Source organism: Micropterus salmoides, unplaced genomic scaffold (assembly GCF_014851395.1).
Source record: "Micropterus salmoides isolate LMB-PRFRI ecotype aquatic unplaced genomic scaffold, ASM1485139v1 Ms_hic_scaffold_16, whole genome shotgun sequence".
Lineage (NCBI taxonomy): Eukaryota > Metazoa > Chordata > Actinopteri > Centrarchiformes > Centrarchidae > Micropterus > Micropterus salmoides.
Window position 1 is genome coordinate 2,394,055 of NW_024040707.1, and position 17,991 is coordinate 2,412,045.

Genomic DNA, 17,991 nt, shown 5'->3' on the forward strand with positions numbered 1-17,991 from the left:
GAGCTCTGCTGGGAGATGACCACTGGACACATATATATATATATATATATATATATATATATATATATATATATATATATATATATATATATATACATACATACTGCTGAATGCTCCTATAGGCACACAGACCGTATGTGGACGTGGTTCACTGCTCAATGCAGGTTTGACTGATACGTTTACATTCACAGCCTCCAGTCCATCACGTTCGTCGAGCCTCTCACCCTGATGAAGGCAGGATTTACTGCTGACGTTATTGGCTGCGTTAGTTTTACCCGGGTGCCACCTAATCAGCTGAGTGCCGCAGAGCGTCGCGGTCTCTGACGTGTCAACGCATGTCCCACCTCGTCACATATGGACACTTGGTCAAAACCCCTTGGCGTTGCTTTTTAACGCCCTTGCTACTCCTTTTGTGGACGGTCAGGTTAGCAATAGTAATATATCCAGAATTATCACAATAATGAGCCAAACAGCGGATCACTTAACAGATCTGAGGTAGAACACTCAAAACATTTATGAGTAAAATCAAGTAAAAGCTTTTTTCAGTCCCTTTTTCCTCAACAAAATAAACATCTTAATAAAAAAATTAAGTCCTATTTCGTGAATGATTCAAGTGAATAAAATCAAACATTTATTGAATATTTATTGAACATTTGTTATATTTTTACTGAAAAAATTATATTGTGATAATTATTGTTATTGTTTTATTGTCCAGCCCTAGACTTACTTAATAAATTCGACTTTGCCATACCCCTAATTTTATTTAAATGGATGCACACTGTCCTATCTTTATACACTGGATCAAAGATTTACTATTCTTCCTCAAAGAAGTGGAAAGTGGAAAGAAACTAAATTTCAGCTCACTTAGCTTGTTAGAGTTATCTCTGCTTTTTATTTTACTTCCCAAAAACTTTTGATTAGCCCATTTTTCATCTATTTTTTTATTCTTGTCTTCGTTGTTTTTTTCTTGATTCTTCTGTATACACACGTCACCTAATAATTAGAAATGAAACTAGTGGTGAACGTTGTGAAACAGTATGTACTTAATGTTGTCAAATGTCGCAATTTGGTGAGGTTATTTGGTTTCACTTTAGGAAAAGGTCACAGTTAGGGTTAAAAAAACTTACGCAGCTTATGTAACTTCAATGTTGACTTTTTGTTTCACACGGGAAACGAACACCGGTCTCTTGGTGAAAGTCTGGTTTCTGGCCCAACATCCACCCAAACCACTTAAATTAAATATTCTTCACCTTCCTTTAGTTCAAAAATGGCGCGACAGGGTCGCCAAGTCCCGACACGCTGAGTCGATTCAGGCCGGTCCGATTCTTGTTTAACTGCTGGGCTATATTCTCTACTGCATGCTTATGCTTCTCCATAATGGACAGTCAGTATTAATATTTGTGGGCATGACTGTCAGTGGAACTGCTTGTTATGTTTGAGGCCAATAATAAGTTTACTTCTTAGAACCTTCACCTTTAAGATGCACATTGACAATATCATTAGGAAAATATATGGATGTCTTAATACTCTGTACAGATCAATCAATGGTTTTACAACTCAAGTCAGAAAAAAATTGTTTCTCAACTGGTAATACCAATCATTGATTATGCAGACATAATTTACACTAATACCTTTGAGTCCAATCTTAGACCTCTTAATGTTGTATTCAGTTCCCTTTGCAGATTTATACTAAACTGTCCATTTAAAACTCATCATTGTCTTATGTATGACTCACTGGCTGCAACCTAAACCACTGGATTCTGTTCATCTTCAAATGTGTTTACTCCAACTGTCCTGCATACCTTAAACAGCACTTAATACCTTATTGCTCGACATACTCACTTAGACTTCCAATGTCCAACATTTTTTACTGTACTACTACGTTTTCTGGAGCTGGTAGGAGAGCATTTCAATATAAGGCCCCTCAAGGCTGGAATAACCTTCCTCTTTTCTTGAGATCTATTTCCACATTTCGCTTATTCAAATCGTCACTTTTTTCTTTTCTTAAAACTACATGCTCTTGTTATTAAGAATACCAATGGTGTTACATATAAATGGTTTATGTAGAAAATGTATATTAGTATGTATACGAACATGACTTTTTTTGTCTTCATTCTCTTTATCTTGATTTTCTTTGGACATTCCTATGTGAGATGTGATGTTATCCTGCTATGTTACATTTTGTCATAAGGCATATTGATAAATGATGTATTAGTTGTTTAATGCACTCAGCTGATTATTTGGCAATATACTTTAATATATGTGCTATGTTAATTGCAGGGGTAAGGGCAGGTGAGCGAGTTTTTGTTTTGTATATATGTCTGTGTTTGTATTGTGTTTTTGTATATGTGCTGTGTGGTTAATTTTTGTGCATGGATGCTGCAGGACCCCTTTGAAAATGAGATGATACATCTCATGGGGGTTATCCTGAAATAAATTCAATTGTGTGTATCAGAGACAGTGCAGTGATATTTGTGTCTGTCTCAGGTCGGGCTTGGGCTAAAAAACTGCAGACGTTGTCGGGCTAGTACACCAACGCCCCCCTTCTAAACTTATTCCCCTCTGTTTGTCATCATACCTCTTTGCTACTCCTCGATAACGAATGCCATTGCATCAACATACAGAGCTCGAAGTGCCGCGTGAAGCCAGGACACGATCACGTGTTGTGTGTTAAAGGAGACATGTGGAAAAGCATAATAGATGCTTTCCCACATTTTACGACTTACCTACAGTGTTGATCATGTTAAACATGGCCAAACTTTCAAAAACTTAGGTTAAATCATTTATAAGAAATCACTATGAGCGTAAACCTCAGATTTCCTCCTGTTTTGAACGGCTTTTTCTACCAACGGCTCCGCAATACGACACACGGAGCCAGACACAGCTGCTGTTCCATATATGGTCATTTGCTCCCACAGCAACAGCACAGCGATGCTCAGTCTACCTGTTCTGCCCAGCAACAACAACAGCCTGGTAACATGCTTCAGCTCTTGGCCTATCAGAAGACAGTGGGCTTTGAGGGGGGGGGGCTTAAAGAGACAGGAGCATCTACAGCTTTTTCAGAGAGAGGCTGAAATGAAGGCCTACATGAGGAATCAGAATAAGAAAAAAAATTTTTTTTTACTTTGAATCATGCAAAGCTGCCATACAGGTGTCACAGAACTACAATATAGGACTGGAAAAGCAGTTTAATAGGTCTCCTTTTAAGCTGGATCGTCCGGCGTGTCTTTGTGAAACTTTACCATTTCTTTTAACGAAATAATCACAAATATGGCCAAATAAGTGTTTGCAGTTTGTAGCGTAACCAGGCCTGACATTTACGTGATTATAGGTAATAACAGAAGCCTGTTGTTTGGTAGGCCTATGTCTAATATCCTTGTTTATATATGTACGTAGCCTATAATTAACATGATTTACTTAAATATAAAATAAAGACATGATCTCCTTTGCAATTATCTTAAGTTAATTATAATTAACTTGCTGTGTACCAACCAATCAAGTACTTTTTTACCTGTTAAAATACCTTTAAATAGCCAATACAACTCATGTAATTCTGCCACAAAATGATTTGATTTCATTCAGAAGAGTTCTATTTAAAAGATTATAAAACCGTCCCCCTTTTTTATTTTATGCATAACAACATTATATTTTTTAATCACATACTGACCACCAAACCAAAAATGTCCCTGGTTTTCATTTCAGAAATCTGGTCACCTCAGCAAAAGAGGGATGGGCAGCTCTTTCACTGCTGCTGGGTGTTGTTTCTCAGAAATCTTGAGCCCAGTCAGCCAATCAACTTCCGGATCAGTGCTGGCGCTGCAGAGAACAATATTTGAATTTTGCAAATAATTCCCTCTGAGATTTGGATAGGACGCCAAAGGAATAACACATCTCTCTCTCAGCCACACACATGTTCGTACTTACATACTTGTAAGGACCATTATGTGCTTAATTCATCCCACCGCCCCCAACATGAACTTAAACCTTCCTCTAACCTTAAAACCAAGTCTGAACCATCAAATGGCACAGAAGGTAGCACCAGAAGAACAAGATCTCCCCACACTCAGGGTGTAATGATCAAAAAACTGGTCCTCACAAAGACACACCCCAATCTTCGTGGGGACCTGTCATTTACATAATGTATTTCGTAGCCCTCTAACACATCACAACTACATGCCTAACTGTAACCCTAACCTCACTCTAACCTGAACCCTAAAAGCAAGTCTTTACACTTGTGGGGTTGAGCATTCTGGTCCCCACAAAGCTGTTGGACCCCACACGTATAGTGGATTCCCAGTTTTTGGACTCCACAAATATATTAAAACAAGCGCTCACGCACACATTACAGGATTACTGGTCCAGTCCCAGTGGTGACTGCAGTCAGGAAACTCACAGTTTTGTCAATATGGCATGTATCATGCACAGCTAGATACATGGCTTTGCTGTGTGTGATGAAGTAGCTGCAACACAGATATAGAAATAATCCCTGATGTACATCTGACCCGTTTCTCCTGAAAGGACGTTTCAGCCTCACAGCAAACTCTCCTGCAGCATTCAAACTGAACTTATCTTCTTAAAGCAAGTGAGTTAAGCGTGGATATTAAAATGAACAGACGCTTCATTTCATCACCGGAAAAACCGATGAAACTAAAGCTTGGGACAAAACTGAAGACGAGCTGAAACCTACAGAGACTAACCAGCATGAAGATTATTTTCAAAATGTGCACAGGTGCAACGACTGAACCAACGAGTAAATGAACCAACCACTGCTCAGGAACCGCTGGAGCTGTGGCAGAAATCCCTTTGTGGTAAATGCGGCGAAACGGAGCAGAGCGACTGGAAGCGACCGGGTCTGAAGACTTCACATCAGAAACACATCACACACTATTTTATCTGCCGACCTAGACTGAAGAACTGAGCCAGACTGGAACAGACCTGGTCGAAATTGGTCTGATAAATCCTAACGCCCAAATCTGGTTCCTCATTCATCATCACCACACCTTTACTCTCTAAATACAAAACAAAACAAAACTCAAGGACAGGAGCACGAAAGTTGCTTCTTTACCTTGAAAACGATAACTTTAATTAAAAGGTATATTTAGATGGACTCACATGATTTTGAGGCTGATACTGTTATACAAATATTCAAGAGTAGGAAAGAAAATCAGAGAACAAATATTATCTATAAGGATTCCTGAAATTGGTGGTGAAAGTAGTTTTCCAAAGGAATGTCTTTATTAGTTATTCAGACTAAGATACATAAACCTGCACTGACCTTTGTTCTTCCTTATCCGCCGACGTTTAAACACAATACATCTGCTACGAGATGGTACTGATCGATAAATTGGCTTGTATGAAGATCAATCGTTCAGATCTGACTCAGTACAAATTTTTAAAAAAAGGAGAAATGTCAACACGTTCAGGGACGAGTGTTTGAGGTCAACGATCTGACATCTACACGCTGGGTGACTTCATCAGCCGCCCGGGAATCAATCAAACAGGCAGTAAACCAATTAATCAGACCTTCAGTCGATCATTCCTCTGTTTGAAATTGAAGATTACTAAAAAAGACATCAGTGACAGTGGCAATGTGACCAGTTTTCGGTAGAGCCCGAAGGATACCGATTTTGATATTAGTGGATTTTAAAATCCGATAGCCGATATATCGGCAGATATTCTTTTAACCCCTTATTTTAATAAACGCATGAATTAACTAAGATTATCCCACATTTGTTGAGACCTCACCAAGATGCCACGACATAATGCAGCTTAAAAATAAACTTTAGTACTTTGAACAAAAGTACAACAAAATATATTAAAGTTTTGATAAATAAGATGTATAAAACTACAGAAAGCATTTTTAAAATATCTGATTTATTATAAATTATAGAGTATATATATATTGTCATGCAGTAGTCATTACCATACATATAATCTGCCACGATGACTTCTACTTTCTACATCTGCACTCTGTTAATTCTATCCAATGTTGCAGAAACACACTTCTGGCTCGATGATACAGAGTCGCAGAGGATACGCCGCCCTTGAATTAATTTAATACTACATGACTGTCTACAACGAGGACCTGCAACTGTGTGTTAGTTACTTGTTCAGCTCACGTTTAATCATTTCTGACACGCCGACTGTAACTAGACACTACAGTTTAATCGTTAACGTCAGCCTCCTCCACTGATAAACTCGGCATTAGCTTTGTGGCTAATTTAGCAACAGGCAGCGTTATCTGCTGTTGGCGATTTAGACTCCGTGTCTCTTTTTTAATAGTCATATATCAGCTGTTATAAAAGTAGCTTATATTGGCCGATAATGTCTGCAAAACGATAAATCGGTCGGGCTCTAGTTTTTCGGTCTCATCCACCTCTCTCTGCAAACACTCGGTGATCAGAAACACATGTGGGAAAACACACACACACACAGAGGAATGTGGAGGAGTGGCGGTCATCTGGAGTCCAACCAGGTTCATCTGCAGGGAAACAAGCTGTTTTCTGTCGACGCCGCAGACTTCAGCCTGAAACAAGCTGTCACTGTTTGACCTGCACTCGTCAGTGTTATCAACTCAGATACAACTCGCCGAGTTATTCAACAGTAACTCGGCTGTAACGGCCACCGTACATCGAGACCTAATCCTGATGTTGAAGGGGACGTTTTCAGAGGCAGTTTTACTCGCAAAACTGAGAAGAAAAAGAACTCTCCGTGTTTGTTCCTGGTTCCAGCAGCAGGTCTTTAAGACATTCTGCCGCTCGGATCTGTGCCAGTTTGTCCGTCTGCTCGCAGAATCAGGCCGATTTCAATTCATCTTGGGGGAAAGTTCAGCCGGGGTCCTTGGAGCAAATGGTTGGATTTAGCTGCAGATCCTGATCCAACAGCGCCGACACGTGGCCCCTTTATCAGGATGCTTCCCCCTGGCATTAAAATGCGTCTCTGGTGACCACATTAGGGCTGAACGACTAATTGTTTTCAAATCTAAATTGCAAAAGAACGCAATTAGCTAATGTAGGTTAATTAGCACATCTGACCCGTTTTTAAACAGTCATGCAGTTACAAATTCATTACGTTGTCATCTTTGTGTGACAGATCTGCTCGCCAATCACAAGCGCCTTGCGCCTCATGTCACGGTCCTGCTCAACAGTTTCATTTGCACTCGGTACCTTTTAGCGTCGTTTTTGGACATGTAGGGTTCCGTGATCAAGTTAGCAAGAATAAGAAAAACGCCTGGTTAGACTTTCAAAATAAAATTGTGGTTATCATAGTGAAATATTGCAATTTTGTTAGGTTTAGGAAACAAAACTACTTAGTTTAGGAGAAGATCCTGCTTTGAGCTGAAATTCTTTCTTCTTCTATTATTTGGGATTTACGCTTCACACCTGCCTGTCATTCTTTGGGATTACTGCAGGACTCTTTATGTTTGCTTTGTTGGATTACTTTGTTTTGTTTGGACAGGAACTCCGTAAGTTTGAACCCTTTCTGTTTTTCTTTAATAAATGAAGTAAACTTATCCTGCTGAGTTAAAACATCTGTCATTAAAACCTGTTCACTGCCTGAGCGCACGGCACTTTTTCTGACTGAAAGTATAAGATCAACCAATCCTGAAAGATGTGATGTGACATTTCGTTAGCAGACGGCACCACAGCATCGTCATTCATAACACTGGTCTGTGTAAAGAAAATCAGTGCAGCGATTTGTTTATCATTTATCTTGTGAGTTGGATTATGGACTGATGAAAAGCACGAGAGGGGAGGAGGGCGTTGTTCCGCGTCCTTGAATGCACCACCTTCACTTGTGCGACTGCGCTGTATGTCGACGTGTTGAAGTGACTGTAGAAATGTGTCGGGCTGCTTGTGTGTCGTCATTTATGGGTCCAACCTGCATCATTAATCAGGAATGTGAGGCTCCTGTTACTGGGTCACAACATGGGAACGGACTCAGGAGTGTGTATCAATCAGTGTGCGTCTGTAACACACACACACACACACACTAATCTAACCACACCTCTTTTTCTGACTCACAACCGTGTTATCTTGAGATGACACGTTTTCCTCATGATTAACAAAGCATTACTTTATTATTTTAGGATATAAACTCGTTTCGTGGAGCGGTTATTTATCTCTCATTATCCCAAGATAACAAAGTTGTGGTTTTACTGAGATAAAAACATCAGATGGTGGCTTAAAATCATTTTAGTCACAAGATAACTGGTTTACAATAAGTTAAATAATTACAAGCACTTTTTAAAATCTTGATTGCAGAGAAAGTTGTAATTGTTTGGTCTAAGTTCTGTCCTTTTTCCTGTTTTATTTTGAAGTTTGTTCACCCTCCGCTGCTTGTGTGTGTTTCTGTGTATTCTTTTCTGTTCTGTTTGTTCTCGTCCGGCTGGTTCGTAACACCTTTGATTTTGGATTTACGTTTCATTCCTGCCCGTCTGTTTTTGGATCAGTGTTTCTTTTGTTTCGGTGGATTTTTTTTCCTTAACCCCTTCCATCACTTTGCTTTTGGGAAGATCTGGTTTTGTGTGCACTGGTTGGGTTTAATCACTGTAAGTTTTTTCACTGTGTCTTAATTTAATAAATCAGTAAAACTTATCCCGTGACTGTTTCTGGGTCCTAAAACCAGTCAAATCTGTCTGAGAAGGAGGTTTACCTGCAGTGTGTGTCGGGTCTCCTGCTGTGTTCAGTCCTGCAGAGACAAACAGAGACAGAAGAGACCGTTAACAGAGGACCAAAATGTCTTGCTTTTAGGTCCTCAATACCTTCATGTTCACTTTACAAGCGGCTTTTTACTGTTACCCACATATCTGAGATCAGGAACAAAACATCTCTCATCCAACGTCCGCTCAGATGACGTCAGAATGTCTCAAACTAAAGATGTCTTCGTTAGCAGCATTGGAAGAAGTGTTCAGATTCTTTACTTAAATACCACTCTGTTAAAATACTCCACTGCAAGTGAAAGTGCTGCATTTAAAACCTTTCTGTACTCATAGTGCAGTAAAACTAGGGCTGGACGATACGGCCAAAAGATAAAAAGTTTCATATCTTTCGATATCGATAATTATCACGATAAGTATCAAACTGTTATTTCTTTCGAGTTTAAAAGGCTGAGTTTTGCTCCTGAGTGAGTTAGTTGAAGAAACCTGATTGTTAATTGTGGTTTAAATTCTTCTTTAAGGGCAACACTTGAGGCCAAACAGTGGATCACTTCACAAATCTGAGGCAGAAGATTCAAAACAATTATGATAAAATCTTTGTCAACAAATATGCACGAGTAAACAAAAAAAAACACAAGTAAAAGCTTTTTTCAGTCCTTTTTCCTAAACAAAACAAACATCTTAATGATAAAATAAGTGTATAAAATCCAACATTTATTGAATATTTGTTATATTGCTGTTGAAAAAATATATATCGTGATAATTATTGTTATTGTTTTATTGTCCAGCCATAAGTGAAACTCATCCTGCCAGTGTTCTTGTGAGAAACCTGGACGACAAAACAAAATTAAACTTGTCTGCTGTCAGTTTCTGAGTCTGAACTTGACCAAAGATCCTTATGTGAGGGAAGAAGCTCCGCTCTGTAACACCGCTGTTCAATCTGAGGGTTTCTGTAGTTCCAACAGAGTGAGACGTCTCTCTCTCTCTCTCTCTCTCTCTCACTGATCGCTCATCAATATCAGGGTCACATTATCAGATCCATAATTGAAGCTGATCAACTTAATACTTTTGAACCTTCAGTATTTGGATCAGGAAGCCCGTGAAAAATAAGGCGTGCCACATATAAGTTGTGCAACTGTTATTTCAACGTGTCAGATACATATTTAAACAACCTACGAGTCAAGTCAGTTTATTTATAAAGCACATTTAAAAACGACCAATGTTGAACAAAGTGCTGTACAAAGTTATGCAATAAAAAACAGACTAATCAAATGAAAACAAAAATAGGAAAACAAGTAAAAGTAAAAGTGTCCCTGAACAGACTCAAAAGGCAAAAAAAAATTTTAAGCCTCGACTTAAAAGTCTCGGTGGTGGAGGATGACCTGATATTAAAGGGAAGTTAATTCCACGGTCCCGGGGCCACAACCGATCACCCTTTGTTTTCATCTGTCAAACGGCTAAAAGGAACTGGTTTGATGATCTAAGGGGCCTGGAAGAGAGATGAACACTAGGAGGTTTGAAATATACGATGGAGCCGGTCCATGAAGTGCCTTAAAAACAACTAACAGCAGCTTCAAATCCACACTTTATATTTGACTGGTAACCAGTGGCCCCTCTTCCGTCTACCAGTCAACAACCTAACAGCCGCATTGTGAACAAGCTGCAAGTGTGATGATAATGAGTCACATATTCCAGAGAACAAAGAATTAATAAGTGCGAGCAAAACAATCTCGAAGTCCTTAACAAAGAGAAATTATTTTAGTTTTGCAACCGTCCTCGGGTGGAAAAAAGCTGCCCTTGACAACAGAATGAATATGCAAGTACTGTATCTCACATTTTTGTAAATCTTTTCATGTGACAACACTAAAGAAATGACACTTTGTTACACTGTAAAGTAGTGAGTGTGCAGCTTTATAACAGTGTACATTTGCTGTCCCCTCAAAATAACACATCACACAGCCATTAATGTCTAAACCGCTGGCAACAACAGTGAGGACACGCCTACTGCATCTGATGGGACACCGTATGGTGAATATTACAGGGCTCGGATCAGGACAGGGGCTAAAAAAGCTCAACTGGGACATCCGAAGAACTAAACAGCATCATTATCATCCAAAAAAGTGACTTCATCTACAACCTCAGCCTCTGCTCGTGAAGGTGAGGAGAGGAAACTGAGTTTAGACGACTACAGGCCAGAATATAATGAAACAACGACACAGCGGCTGCAGGTACCGCAGACCATTTCCAGTTTTAACTTGTTGCAGACGACCTCGGCGACCCCGCGCTTTAAAAAACACGACGGCGCGCTGCAGGGTAATAACCAAATACAGTACAGCACACACACACAGCCACAGTCAGCGATTCTTCTCACGTCTACCCTGAAATCCCTCGAGTGAAGAGAGAGCGAGGAGACGATGAAGAGGAGGAGGAGCAGGAGGAGGTGGTGGTGGTGGTGACTGAAAGAACATTTACCAATCTGTAATCAAAAGAACTCCATGTTGGACTGTCGCCTCCCCCCTCCTCTTATTCTCCCCTCCTCTCTTTCTCTCTTCAATTTCCTTCCCTCTGTTGCAAAGCATGACTGGCATACTGATGGCGGGATTACACACACACACACACACACACACACACACACACACACACACACACACAATCTAGTGAGAGAAGTAATGACTTTCTGCCTTCTCTCTCAATTCGCTGCAAGCTGCCAATTCCCACTGGGTCGCTGTGTGTGTGTTTGTGAGTGTGTGAGAATGTGAAAGAAACAGAAAGAGCAAGAGACACGAGGGAGGTGATACAACATCTCCAATTAGCTGGGCTGGTGGTCTGGTGGGTTCATTGTGTGTGTGTGTGTGTGTGTGTGTGTGTGTGTGTGTGTGTGTGTTGGCGGGGATAATAAGACCACACAGGTCTTCAGGCAGGTCGAGGACCTGAACCTGATCTCTCTGGAAATGTCTGTTTGTCTGCGTGAAGCTGCAGAAGACGACAAAAGTCAATCACAAAGTCTGATTTGTTTGTCGTCTCGCCCGAGAAGCTCCAGCAGGAACCTCAAAGCTCTTGTTAAATTTCAGACCTTAAAGTAAAGCCATGTGGCTACACCTGAAATATTACATGAATATTATCCTGCAGCGGGACGTTAGCCAGTGTGTTTTATTCTGTGATGCAACGCTAAAAGCTAGAGCTAAAAGATCTGAAAGGACGCAGGACGGACGGCGAGCTGGCCTTCTTTCTGTTGGACTTCTCAGTAATATCTTATTAGCTGGCTTGCTGTGTCTCGTGTAAAGTTAGCTAATGGCAGCGGAGAAGAGTCAAAAGGATGCAGATGGAGGAAGCTAAGAAGAGAAAGAGAGAGACCGAGTGAGACGCTGCCGGATGTTGGCGAGAGTTTCGTGAAATAAAAGTCTGCAGGACAGACGGCGAGCTGGCCTTCTTTCTGTTGGACTAGTCAGTGATGTCGCTTGATCTTTGGCTGTTAGCAAAGTTGTTAACATTCTAATTTTTGATAATGTAATCATAACAGATGCAAGTGTACAGCTGTCCTTATTTAACACAGTGCTGCTGAATTAGTCAGGGCGCCAAATCACACAAACAAAAACTCATCTTACATAATGTTAGTTTATTTCAACAAAACACTGCAGACTATAAAAGAAGAAACAAAGAAGTCAGCGTAAAGGGTTAAAAAAATGGCGTATGCATATATATTAGGCAACAAGAGATGTTAAACAGTCACTGAGTTAGTACAGTTCATTATGGTACCGGTTATTACTAACAAACAAAACGTGTTGAAAAATAGACACCCATGTAATTCTTTTATGATATTGTCTTAAATGGTTCAAAAAATACCAATTTTATTGTATTCATCTGGTTACCGTGACAGAGCGATACTTAAACAGGTCACTAGGTGGCGCCTAGCGCTTGGGAGGAAGCTAAAGTTTTCTGCCTGTTTCTAAATACAAGTGGGTTGATGTTACGCAAAATTGCGTGCATGTATAAGTATAAGGGATCAGAGTGTTGTGAATCCTTTGCCGTAATGTGTTTAAACACGGATGTTTCGCTATACGCGGCCATGCTAGGCTAGCGGGCATGTTGCTAAATGTTGTTATTCGGTGTGTGTGACACCTTCTGTTAAACGCATTTGTTATTGACTTTAAAAGTGATGGAAATACAGTAATTTGTGAATGTGGGACAGAAGAGTGATAGTGATATGAGCGGTGTATTGGTGTTTGATGTGCAATGTGATGAAAGTGTTGAACTTTGGGAAATGTTAGTTACAATAACCAAATGAGAACAAGTTGTTTTGTTGTTGGAGGAAAAGTATGGACATCAATATTGTTTGTTTTGCTGTGCTTCTGTTCTAATGTATTCACATATGTTATTATTACTTTCTGAAGATGTGGCGATACCGCACATCCTTACGACAAGCATTTTGTTCATTACCTCAGGGAGTCAAATGTTAATTTCTTCCTTTGTTGAAGAGGCAGAATAAATCCTGCAGTCGAGCTAAACGCAAGTTAAAGTTTTCTGCCTCTTTGTTTCTACATACAGAGACAGGATCCCCACCAGGCCAGGGGGGCAACATCAGCAATGAATTATTAGTCACGACTAACTGCTGGTGGTGATTATAATAATCAGACTTACTTTACATACAGTCACAAACACGTGTGTCACATTTAACAACGTTCACACTAATTTAAATCACTGTAACTGTGGGATGTTGTTGTAATTATTATGACTAGACTTTGACATCCTCGGTTGATTTATTCTGTTTTATGCATGTATTATAATAAAGTCTTTGTGTCACCCTGTTTGTCTGTCTGTCCTTCATTTATTTATTTTTATCGATAAATAAAATATTATGCAGTTTAAAGTGCGACTAACACTAAATCTGTTTTTATCATTGTTGCATCTGGAAAGTCTCTTTCCAGGGTTTTGATTTTGCACCAAGGAGGAGAAAGAAGAAGAAGAAGTCAGAGAGGAAGTCCTTGTTTTCTGTTTCATGCTGATGCACACACACACGTGCACATGGAGGCTAGATAGTGATGGCGGATGTGTGTTATTGTGTGTGTGGTGTGCATGTGTTTCTCTGCGGGTACTTGTGTTTTCCACCAGTAAAAATCCTCAAATTCTCATTTCACGCTTCAGTGAAAAGCTTCTCAGCCATCGTTGTTTCTCCTCCTCATCCTCACCTCCTCCTCTCTTCGTCTTCCTCCCCTGCACAGCTCCTTTTCTTTCCTCCCCTCGTCTGCTCTCCTCTCTCTGCATTTGCTCCCCGCTCTCTCCTCGCATGTTAGTTAGTTTGTTTCGACAACCCCTCCTCTGATTGGTTAGTTGGTTAAGGTAAGGGTTAGCCAATTAGAGGCCGAGCAGGGGGCAGGACTCGACACAAAGTTGCTGCACATTAAATGAGAGTTGTCAAAACTGTATCTTCCTTTCCTCTTCAATCTCTCCTGCTCTCCTCTATTCTTTTACAGATCACAGCAGTTTTTTTATTTTACACAGCCCAAAATCACACATTTGAGTCAAGGGGCTTCCCGAGCTGTACGGCATCCTTAGACCCTTTGAGTCGGATAAGGTTAAAACTAGCCATTTTAATCGTGATTAATCGCATGAATTTCTTGCGATTAATCACATAGTTATGCGCAAAACTGAATAATGAATTCTAAAGTAGTGTACTGTGCACTTTAAATGTACTGCAATAACATGTGGTTTGTAAATACTTTAAACAAATAAGGTGCTTTTTCCCAGCAGTATTCACTTTACACAGCAGCAATAAAATATTTCTTGTAAACTAGATGAAGGCCTATCAGGTAAAGTTATGTAGCCTATAATTTTAAGTAGCGCACAGAAACTTTCAAACTAATAATAGTAATAAAAACTGCGTTAACTTGAGATAAAATAATTGTCTGCGTTAATTAATTAATGCATTAACGTGCCCAGCACTAGATAAAACTAAATGGAAGAGCAACAGAGGAGGGATCCCCTGGCATGAAATGAACCACCATAAAATTACAGTAGTACAGATTGTGAACATACACTCACCGTCCACTTTATTAGGCATGTAGACGAGGTCAAGACAACTTGCTGAAGTTCAAACTGAGCATAAGAATGGGGAATTCAGTGACATGGCATGGTTGTTGGTGCCAGACGTGCTGGTCTAAGTATTTCAGAAACTGCTGATCTACTGGGATTTTTACACACAACCATAAACCATCTCCAGGGTTTACAGAGAATAGTCAGAGAAAGAGAAAATATTTTGTGGTCTAAAAAGCCTTGTTGATGTCAGAGGTCAGAGGAGAATGGGCAGACTGGTTTGACATGACAGAATGGCAACAGAAACTCAAATAACCACTCGTTACAACCAAGGTATGCAGAATACCATCTCTAAACGCACATCACGCCGAACCTTGAAGCAGATGGGCTACAGCAGCAGGAGACCACACCGGGTGCCACTCCTGTCAGCTAAGAACAGGAAACTGAGGCCACAATTCACACAGGCTCACCAAAACTGGACAACAGAAAGAGGAAAAACGTTGCCCGGTCTGATGAGTCTCGATTTCGGCTGCGACATTCAGATGGTAGGGTCAGAATCTGGTGTAAACACCACCAAAGCATGGATCCATCCTGCCATCGGTTCAGGCTGGTGGTGGTGGTTTAATGGTGTGGAGGATATTTTCTTGCCACATTTTGGGCCCCTTCGTACCAACTGAGCATCGTTTAAAGGCGACAGCCTACCTGACTATTGTTGCTGACCATCATGTACACATCAAACTGGATTCTTGAACATGACAATGAGTTCACTGTACTCCGATTGCCTCCACAGTCAACAGATCTCAATCCAACAGAGCACCTTTAAGACATGGACGTCTTCCTTCCTCTCCTACAGACTGAAATCACTCTGCTCACCTTTTCTGTGGATCTCCATAGGTAATCCAGTACAGTAGCAGGTGTCCTCCTGGTCTGCTGACAGTAGGAGGGGTATTTTTGGGAGTGACTGCAGTAACAGTCATCTACCTCCCCCCTCCCCCAACACCACACAAAAATCATCTGTGACCTTCATCTGAGATGGACTTTTTGTCTGTCTGTCTGTCTTCACCCTGTTCTGTCAGTCTGAATCACTCTGCTCTATTTCTACTCGCCATGTCGCAGCTAATGGACGCCCGCGGACACACACACACACACAGTGACCTAATCATTACCTCTCCTGGAGACAGTGCTGCAGAGTTTAATTCTCTTTCTCGCTTTGTGTGTGTTTCTATCCAGTGGGGCATCATGAGATCATGTCTGACTGCTGCTGTTTTATTCAGCAGTTCTGCGTCTAAACTACACGTCGCACTTTACCAGCTGTAGTAATAAAGAACCTTTCAAGACGGGAACAGACTTTTAAATGACTACCTACAAAAGTACAGACCCCGCACAGCTTTTTCCTACAACATACACTAATTGTGCACGAAAAACCTGAGATAAACAAAAAGAACAGTGGTGTATGAAGTATTCAGATCCTTTACTTAAGTAAAAGTACCAATAACAGACTGTAAAAGTACTTGGTTACAAGTAAAAGTTCTGCATTGAAAATGGTACTGAACAACAAACAAACAGCTCAAACCTGCATGAGCGTTTTGTGATCCGGGTTCCTGACGTTGACTTCCAGCACAACTCATTAAGGTTTGGGCATAATAACTACTTGGTTAATGTTTGGAAAGCTTTGTGGCCACGGCTTAACGAACAACAGATAAAATCCTTACTCAAGGTCCTCTTACTGGCTTTTTATGCTTTCAGCAAACTTCAAGGCCTTCATGAATGGATGGAATTTGCACATCCATCTAGCTACTGTTTCCACAAATAAGAAGGAACCTGCAGCTACAAGAAGTAAGTCACTAATTTTAGGAAACATCCATGGTGACGATTTACAGAAGAATTAAGCGGTTGTGGTTGAAAGAAGAACTACTCGGTTAATATTGGGAAAGATCATGTTCGTTTTGGAAAGAAACAAACACCAGTGTGCTTCCTCCTCATCACGCCTCTTCTTCTTTTGCCTCTGACAGATAATAATTCACGCCACCAGTGGAGACGTTCGTCTGGTAAATGTGAACATACATTGTGTTTAGACATGTGAGCAAACACTGGAGTTTGAAATCATCACAGTCTCTCAAAGAGCAATTCTAAACCCCATTTTAGCTTGAACACACCCCCGTCACAAATTCAAAAGATGCATGACTCACCCACCGCCCCCGCCCCCGTGACAGGTTACCCCACCCTCCGACACTCCCACCTCCCTCACAGACGGTTGTTGTAGCATCTCTCTTGTTCTCAGCCATTGTGTGATTTGGCACCTTTTTTAGTGAGTGTAATTTACCGCTGTTGTAAATAAGGACAGCTGTACTTATGATTACATTATGCTGAAAAACAAGCAAGTCCCCAAGTTTGCCAACTTTGTTTTCTCTTTTTAGCTTTACTTTTTTTTTTTACCATTTTTGGAGGAGATGGTGGAGCTAGCTAGCTTGCTTAGCTAGGTGCATCTGTAAGTCACCTTAACAGGCTTAAAACTAAATGTACTCACCAGAGAGAGTGAACAGCCGACTCCTGATAAGCTTTTTCAACGGCACTGGTGAAATTTACACAGTGCCGAGGGTACGAGTCACTCTAGCCTGATTAACAGGTCTCCATGGTAACGACTTGTCAATCACAGATAATCCCGCCCTGAAGCATACTCTGCTTTATGGTCTATTTTAAAATAAATGGGACCATAATTTACTAAATGAACATCATGCTGTGTTGAAGAAGACTTGAAACACGCGACTGAGACCATAAACTCATCAGGAAAGAGTTTACTGAGGGAATAAATCAGCTGAGAAGTTGCCTCATTTTACCATCATTTCTAATGGAGCCGGACTTCTTTTTGCAACCAGAAGAGTCGCCCCCTGCTGGTCGTTCAATAGAATGCAGGTTTACGGGACTTCCACATTTGCATCAGATCTTCGGAAGCTTCCCGTTTGGCAGCAGCATAAAAGCCAACAAAGCTAGACAGCAACCGACGCAAGAGCACTTACAGTAATGTTGTTGATGTCATCGAGTTAGCTAGTAAGTTTGCTTACATCACAGATTTATAGCTAGCGGCTAAACTTCTGTCTGTGAAATCTCTGGCTGATTACCTTTGCTTTTACAGCCAAAGATGAAGAAAAAGACGGCATACTTTATTAATCCCACAAGGGCAAATTCAACTTGGTACGGCCCCCCCGAGCGGTTGGGGGTTAAGGCTACCTTCACCTCTCCAGCTACCAGTCCACACCTTCATATCTCTGGTCTGAGCTGGACTCGAACCGCTGCATCAAGAC

The 17,991-nt window shown here is 40.7% G+C and overlaps 1 protein-coding gene across 6 annotated transcripts in view; it reads right to left on the minus strand.

Annotated features, from left to right (window-relative positions):
* LOC119905009 (extracellular sulfatase Sulf-2-like) overlaps positions 1-17,991 on the minus strand; it is a 120,215-nt gene that overhangs the window by 91,360 nt on the left and 10,864 nt on the right. For 5 of the 6 annotated variants that reach the window (XM_038721667.1, XM_038721666.1, XM_038721663.1 and 2 more), the window contains exon 2: positions 8,656-8,691. The gene's annotated coding sequence lies outside the window, so the exon portion shown is untranslated. Of the gene's footprint in view, positions 1-5,275; positions 5,382-8,655; positions 8,692-17,991 lie in introns of those variants that run through there. The other variant, XM_038721661.1, reaches the window with a different exon arrangement.